Consider the following 8,564-nt stretch of genomic DNA (forward strand, 5'->3'; position numbering starts at 1 on the left):
TGCTCCCTCACAGGGTCACCGTCTCTGTGACTCCCAGGTACGTGTAATCCTCCAGCTCCCACTCCACTCTGCTCCCTCACAGGGTCACCGTCTCTGTGACTCCCAGGTCCGTGTAATCCTCCAGCACCCACTCCACTCTGCTCCCTCACAGGGTCACCATCTCTGTGACTCCCAGGGATGTGTAAACCTCGAGCTCCCACTCCACCCTGCTCCCTCACAGGGTCACTGTCTCTGTGACTCCCAGGTACGTGTATTCCTCCAGCTCCCACTCCACCCTGCTCCCTCACAGTGTCACCGTCTCTGTGACTGCCAGGGATGTGTAATTCTCCAGTTCCGACACCAATCTGCTCCCTCACAGGGGCACTGTCTATGCAACCCCTACTTACGTGTAATCCTCAAGCTCCCACTCCACTCTGCCCCCTCACAGGGTCACCGTCTCTGTGACTCCCAGGTCCGTGTAATCCTCCAGCTCCCACTCCACCCTGCTCCCTCACAGGGTCACTGTCTCTGTGACTCCCAGGTACGTGTATTCCTCCAGCTCCCACTCCACCCTGCTCCCTCACAGTGTCACCGTCTCTGTGACTGCCAGGGATGTGTAATTCTCCAGTTCCGACACCAAACTGCTCCCTCACAGGGGCACTGTCTATGCAACCCCTACTTACGTGTAATCCTCAAGCTCCCACTCCACTCTGCCCCCTCACAGGGTCACCGTCTCTGTGACTCCCAGGTCCGTGTAATCCTCCAGCACCCACTCCACTCTGCTCCCTCATAGGGTCACTGTCGCTGTGACTACCAGGTGTGACTCAGCCTTAATCCTCAGTGCTGATTTATATCCTCCTGCTTTGCTGCCTCTGTAACTCCCAGGTATGTAAGACTCAAGCTCCTGCTCCAAGTTGCTCCCTCATATGGTCACTCCCTCTGTGCCTCAGTGCTGGTTTCAAGCCTCCTGCTCTGCTTTTTCTCCTACTCCAAGTCCCAGTCGGTCCCGACCCTCGCTACTGATTAATATTCTCCCGCACTCTCTCAGGTTCTCTGTCCTTGTGACTCCCAGGTAATGGCAGGCCTCAAGCCTCAGCTGAGATTTATAACGTCCCATTCCGCACTGCTGCCTTACAGAATTACTGTTGTGCCTGGAAAACAGTGGAAAAGAGGAGAATTAGACAGAGCAGAGGGTGTCACAGTGATTGAGCGAGCCATATGGAATGGAACAGGTTATCTAGGGAGCTAGGCTGATCTGCAGCATCTGAAGAAGTTTGCTAGAAGATACACGAGAGTTGCATATACTGATGAAGGCAAAGGACACAGAGAGATAGTGGCTTATTCATGACGGAGCTTTGTACAGTCTAAAGGGCTTTTTCTGAGTTGATTACAGAGATGTGTATTCTTCAACAAATGCAAATTGATAGCCAGAAAGTGGCGTATGGTACTGGAGACTGTTGGATATTACAGAGTTAGAAGACTTGCAGTAACTTGGGGGTAATATAAACTTTTGGAGCACTGGTGGTGTTCAAGGACCCTCAGGACATGAGGAGGTGCAGAGAATGGGAGCATTCCAAATATTGGGATTATAGGGGCTGGAAGTCCTGAGATGTATAAGGAGGAAGAAAATTGCCAATTTAGCACATGCAACCATTGTAATTACAGAGATTTAGGAAGGGAACCTGTGCTATCATTGATTACATTTATATGGAGAGTTACAGCAGCTGAAAGGGTTACACATTTTAAAAGGGAGAGATTTTGGGTGATCAGAAGTTTAAACAAGAATAAATGAATTTCAGTGATCTCTAGCACAGATGGGAATGGAGAAGGTGAGATATTGCGAGGAACTGTCAGATTTATATGGCGGGGAGTATATAGGATATGAAAGGGAGAGCTGCATTGTCTGTATGCAGTTGCAGACATGAGGACAAGCACCTGCTGAATGGGACACAGATAACAACAGTTCCAACGGCTGGTGCAGTGGCTCAAGAAGGCAGCTCACCACCACCTTCTCAGGGACAACTCCATATCACCAATAAATGCTGGCTCAGCCAACAGAGCTCATGTTCATTAATGAATGACGTATTAAAAGATCTACAAGTAGCACTGAGGTCACTCAGGCAGGCCCTTTCAACAGCACTTCACAAACCCGGAACCACTATACTCTGGAAGGACAGGAGCTCCGGGTACATGGGAACACCAACATTTCCAAGGTGCCCTATAAGCTCCGCTCCATCCTCCCAGCACTGTGTCTGGCCCTACACCCAAAGGACTGCAGTGGGTCAGGAAGGCAGCTCCCCACCACCTTCTCCAGGGAATTACAGATGGGAAGGTAATGGGGAAACTCTGCTGTTTACAGCCAGACAGAAAAATAAATCCAGCAGTGGGTGTGAAATGACATTTCCGTTTCAGAACAACATGCAGAACATGGATAGAGGATTTGTCTGATTGGCACAAGGCAGAGAGTGTGAAGAAATGGCAATTTTTCACGATGGGAACTGGTGATGAGGGGAGTACCGCAGGGGTCAGTTTTGGGATGACACTCTGCTCATTATACATTAAGAGTCTGGACAAATAATGTGAAGGGGTATGAGAAATGGGTTTCCAAGAAAGATCCCAGGGATGAATTTTGTGTCATATGAGGAGCAGGTGAAGTCTCTGGGTCTGCACTTGATGAAGTTTAGGCGGCGGCGGCGTAGAACCTTGTTCAAACATACAGAATACTGAGGGGACTGGATGGAGTGGACGGGGGCAAGATGTTTCCACGAGGAAGAGAGACTAGGGGACAAGGGCACAGCTTCAGAGTGAAGGGACGGCCCTTCAGAATAGAGATGTGGAGGAATTTATTCAGCCAGTAGGTGATGGATCAGTGGAACTCACTGCATCATGGGGCTGTGGATGCTAAGTGATTCAGTGTATCTAACTCAGAGATAGCTAGGTTCTTGATGAATAAAGAGATCAAGTGTTACCCGGAGTAAGTGAGCGATTGGGGTTGAGAAACAATTCAGCCATAAGCAAATAGTGGAATAGACCCGATGGACCGAATGGCCTAATTCTGCTCCTATACATGATGGTCTGATGGACTGCCCTTTTTCCGTAGGTTTCCAAGTGTGTAGTTATCATTTCTGGCATATTGTTTACCATACATTCCAGCACTTTCCTGATTATTGCTGTCACCACTTGGTTTCAGATCAACTCCAGAAAGCTACATCACAGAGTAACTTGAGAATCATTGTGTATAAATCTCAGAAAGGTGGCATACAGGGCCAGCAGGACACAGAGAAGGCAAAAGGAATGCTGGCATTGATTTCAAAGGGAATGGAGAATAAAAATACGGAAGGCTTGTAATAAATATAGAGGACTCCAGCCTGCCCACACTGAGAATACTGTGAACAAGTTTGGTCCCCTACCTGGAGGGAAAATGTCCTTGCATTGGAGGCAGCCCAGAGAAGGTTCACTAGGTTGTTCTTCAAAATGGAGGGATATTTATGAGAAGAGGTGGAGAAGGTTGAACTTGCAGTCGTGAAAATTTAGAAAATGAGGCAAATTTATTGATACACCGAAGATTCTTGTGTTCTTACAGATTCGGTACAGAGACATTGTTTCCCTGAGCAAGGATCTGTAACTGGAGATAAAGGGGAATACAGATACCAGAGAAGCTAACAGAGAAAAGCTGGGTTGTAGAGACTGGAGGATGTTAGCGTTCAGGTGGTTTGAGATCACTGTTGGTGGTTAGAAATCAGATAGGTTTTTGGGCTGAAAGATGTCAAGGAGATTTACAGGGTTATCAGTCCTGAAGGAGTTACAGCGATAGTGAGGAATATAGGGACTAGAGATTACACAGATATGGGTGGTCGTTGGAGCTTCAGGAAATACAGAGATTGGGAGGGTTGTCGGGACTGGAGATTACACAGAGATTGGTGGTAGTTGGAGCTACAGAAGTTTTAGGAGAAAGGGAGGATTGTAGGCACTGGATATTAGACAGTTGGAGTGGTAGTTGGAGCTGCAGTTTATCGAGCCCGGGAGGATTGTTGGTGCTGGGAGCTACACTGACATGGACAAAAGTTGGAGTTGCAGGAGAGAGGGAGATAGAGAGGGTTGAAGGGTCTGGATCAGTTCACACAGCCAGGGAGAAGTGTAGGGATTGGAGGAACCAGAGATACTGAGGGCTGTAGGTCTGAAGGAGCTCAGAGAACTTGTGAGGACTGTGAAGGCAGGTTTGCAGCATTCCCATCAGTTACACAGAGATGTGGAGTGCTGTTCTGGAGGAGGTTACAGAAATCAACAGGATTGCAGATTATGGAAGATATTACAAAGACAGTGAGCTGTAGTATTTGAGGAGGTTACTGCGACAGGATACGTTGAGGAGTTGGAGGCTGCTACTGGTGTTAAACATGCTGCAAGGGATCAATAACCTTACATCGATCAGGGGGATTGGAAGCTCTGGAGATAAAGAATGAGAAATGCAGTAACTGAAGAATATCACAGAGATGGGGAGGAACATATGAGGGGCATTAATCACTCAGATGTGAAAGCAGAAGTTTTCGTTAGTAGGTTTACAAAAGACGTGAAAGGTGAGGGTGTTGTCCACAGTGAGGGGGATGGTCTCAGGCTGCAGGTTGAGGCTGGGACAGTATTTCAGCAGAGCAATTTCAATTGATAACCAGGTAAGAGCACAGCAGGCAATAAGGGAAAACTGATGAATTAAGCTGCATTTATTTTGATGTAAAATGCCTGACAGGTAAGGCAGATGAACGCACGGCATAGATGGGAACATGGGACTGGGAAATCACAGGAATTAGAGAAACACAGCTGAGGGACGGACAGGACTCAAAGATCATTGTTACAGAGGACAGATTCAACAGGAAGGATAGAAGGGGAGACAAGAGAGTAGGGGGAGTGGATCAGTGAAAACATCACTGCAGCACTGAGAGAGGATATTCCCGAGGATCGCCCAGTGAAGCTGTGTTAGTGTATCTGAGAAATAAGAATGAATAGTCAGTTTGATATGATGGTACTACAGGCCCGCAGTAGTCAGCAGGAAATTGAGCAGCAAATATGTCGGAGATCTCAGATATCTGTAAGAAGGATAGGAATGTAATGGTCGGGGATTTTAACTTTCCAAACCTAGACTGGGTCTGCCACAGTGTTCACAGCTGGGATGGGAGGGATTTGTTCAGTGTGTTCGCGAAAAATCTCTCAATCAGTATGTAACTGGCCCGACTGGAGAAAGGGATAAAACCTGACCTCCCCTTGGGAAACAAGGTAGTAAAAGGGGCTGAAGTGTTTGTGGGGAAGCACTTTTGCAAAGTTACCACAATTCTATTAGTTTGAAAATAGCGATGGAAAAGGACAGGCCTGGTCCACAAGTTAAAGATCAAAACTGGCCTTGCCCCAGTCCAAAAGGTATTAGGCAACACTGTCCAAAAGGTGATTCGTGGAGGCTGTTTGCTAGTGAAGGAACGTCGGGCAAGTGGGATTCTTTCAAAAGAGTGATAAATTAAGATTTCAGGGCCAGAATATTCCTGTTAGTGTCAAGGACCATGCTGACTCAAGTGGGAAAAATTGGATGACTGGCGATATTGAGGTTTTGGTCAAGACAGAAGGGGACACATGTCATATACAGCCAGCTGGATTAAGTCAATCCCTTGAAGAACATTGTGGATGTAGTATTACTCTAAAGATGGAAACCATGAGGGCGTAAAGGGGAATGACAGAGCTTTGGCAGAGAAGGTTCAGGAAAATCCAGAGAGATTCTACTAGTATATTAACAACAGAAGAATAACTCGGGACAGAATGTGACCCCTTAAAGATTAATGAAGCCATCAGTGTGTGAACCCACAGGAAATGGGTGTGATCCGAAACAAACACTTCGCGACAGAACTTACTGTGGAAAACACACTGGAAAGCAGGGAAATAAACAGTGATGCTTTCAAAAGAGTCTACATTGGAGAACAGGAGGTGCTGAAGGTTTTCAAACACATTAAAATTAGACAACTCCCTAGGAACTAATCAAGTATATCCCAGGACATTGAGGTAAGTTAGGGAAGAAACAGACAACGATTGTTCTATCACTGACAGCCACGGGTGGTGGGCTGGGTGACTGGAGGTTGCCCAATGTTGTGCCAGTATTTAGGAATGGCTGCGACCGAAAGCTGGGGACATAAACGCCAATTAGCTTGATGTCAGTCGTGCCAATGTCGTCGGAAGCAATTCCACGGGACAGGACTTACATGCATTTGGAAAGGCAACGATTGATTAGGGATAGTCAGCATAGCTTTGTGCATACAAAGTCATGTCTCTCAAACTTGATAGAGTTTGTTGAAGAGGTGACCAAGGAGATGGAAGAAGGCAGAGCAGTAGACGTTGTCTATCCTGACTTCAGCAAGGCCTTAGACAGGATTTCGCGTGGTGCACTGGTTAGTAAGGTTAGATCACATGGGATCAGGGCTAACGAGACAAACAGACACAAAATGGGCTTGACAGTAGGAGACAGAGGATGGTGGGAGAGGGTTGTTGTGCAGACTGGGGGGCCTCTGACCAGCGGTGTGCCATAAGGATTGGTGCTGGGGTCACGCATGTGTATTATTGACATAAACAAGAATATATGAATTATTGTTAGTAAGTTTGTGGATAGTAAAATAAGAGTTATAGTGGGCAGTGAATACAATTATCAAAGGTGATCTTAACCAATTGAGCAAGTGGGTTAAGAAATAAAAGATGGAGCTGAATTCAGGTATTTGATTTTGTTAAGACAAAACAGGGACGACGAATACAATTAATAGCAGAGCTCTGGACTGTGTAGTCGAACGGAGAGAGACCAAGGGCTGCATTTACATTGTTCCTTGGAAGTGCCATCACAGGTTTTTTTTTAGACTATTAGATTAGATTACAGTGTGGAAACAGGCCCTTCGGCCCAACAAGTCCACACCAACCCACCGAAGCGCAACCCACCCAGACCCACTCCCCCACATTTACTCCTTCGCCTAACACTACGGGCAATTTGGCATGGCCAATTCACCTGACCTGCACATTTTTGGATTGTGGGAGGAAACCGGAGCACCCAGAGAAAACCCACGCAGACACGGGGAGAATGTGCAAACTCCGCACAGAGAGTCGCCTGAGGCTGGCGCTATGAGGCTGCAGTCCGAACCACTGTGCCACCGTGCCGCCCACGACAGGAAGGAGAAAAGCAGATTAGGCAGACTAGCCCTCATGGGTCAGAGCATTGAGTACATGTGTTGGTCCATCATGATACGGCTGTATCAGACATTGCAGGGTCTCCAGCTGGAGTACTGTATCGAATTCTGATCCTCCTGCTTTAGGAAGCATATTCTGAATCTGCAAATGGAGCGAAGATTGATGAAGATGTTACTGATACTGCAGGGTTTGACAGAAACAGAGAGGCTGGATAAGCTGGAAAGCAACATGGGTGAAATTAGATAGATTTGGCAGATAAGGTTAAGGAGAATCCAAAAAAGATTCTACAGCATACAAGTACAAAAAAACTACTAGAGAGACAATAAGGCCCCTCAAAGATCAATGAGGCAATCTATGCCTGGAAACACAGGAGATGGCCGCGACCTGAAATGAATATTTCATGTCAGAAAGTACTGTGGACAAAAATTAGGAAACAAAAGAAAGAAACAGTGATGTGTTGAAAAGAGTCCCCATTACTGAAGAGGTGGTGATGGAGGTCTTAGAACACAAAGGTAGAGAAAGCCCTAGGTCCTGAACAAGTGTATTCCAGAACATTGTGGCAAAGTGGCAGTGGGGAATGTGGCAGAGATTTGTATCATTAGCCTTCATATTCTCATTGGGTGTAGCTGGCTGAGGGGTGACCGTATAAAGGTTTATAAAAACATGAGGGATATACGTAGGGTGAATGGTGAAGGTCTCTACCCCAGGGTAGGGGAATCCATAACTAGAGGACATAAATATGAGGTGGGAGAGGAAATACTTAAAAACGACCAGAGGAGAACATTTTTACACAGAGAATGGTGCACATATTGAATGAGCTGCTGCTGTAGTGGTAGAGAAAAGTACAATTCCATCACGGAAAAGACATTTGGGCAGGTAAATGGAGAGGAGAAGGTTTGGCGGGATAGGGACCAAACGCAGGCAAATGCAAATCCTTCAGGAACTGTGGTCAGCATGGACTAGTTGGATCAAAGGAACCATTTCTGATCTGCATGGTTTTGTCTCCAGTTATTGGAGGAGGAGACGACTGAGATAAGGCATGTTTAGGCACTGAAGCAAGTTACAGCGATGGATATGGTAATCGAGAATGCAGTATATTTCAAATCTGTGGAGGGACTATCAGGAAGGGAGGAGGTTACAGGGACAGGAACTGTTATAGGAGTTAAAAATTATTGAAGAGACTGGTCCATGAGACATTGTAAATGTACAGTGTTGGAGAGAGAACACAGAACAGAAAGATCCCAGGCAGCATTCCCACCCACTCATGGGAAGCCTGCCTTCCCCTCTGTTATACTGATGTTCACTAAGACATCACAGGCCTGGATAGATATCTGTGACACTCCCGATGCTGTCTCAGTTCAACATAACTTACAGTAGGGGTGGTG

Source organism: Chiloscyllium punctatum, chromosome 23 (assembly GCF_047496795.1).
Source record: "Chiloscyllium punctatum isolate Juve2018m chromosome 23, sChiPun1.3, whole genome shotgun sequence".
Classification (NCBI taxonomy): domain Eukaryota; kingdom Metazoa; phylum Chordata; class Chondrichthyes; order Orectolobiformes; family Hemiscylliidae; genus Chiloscyllium; species Chiloscyllium punctatum.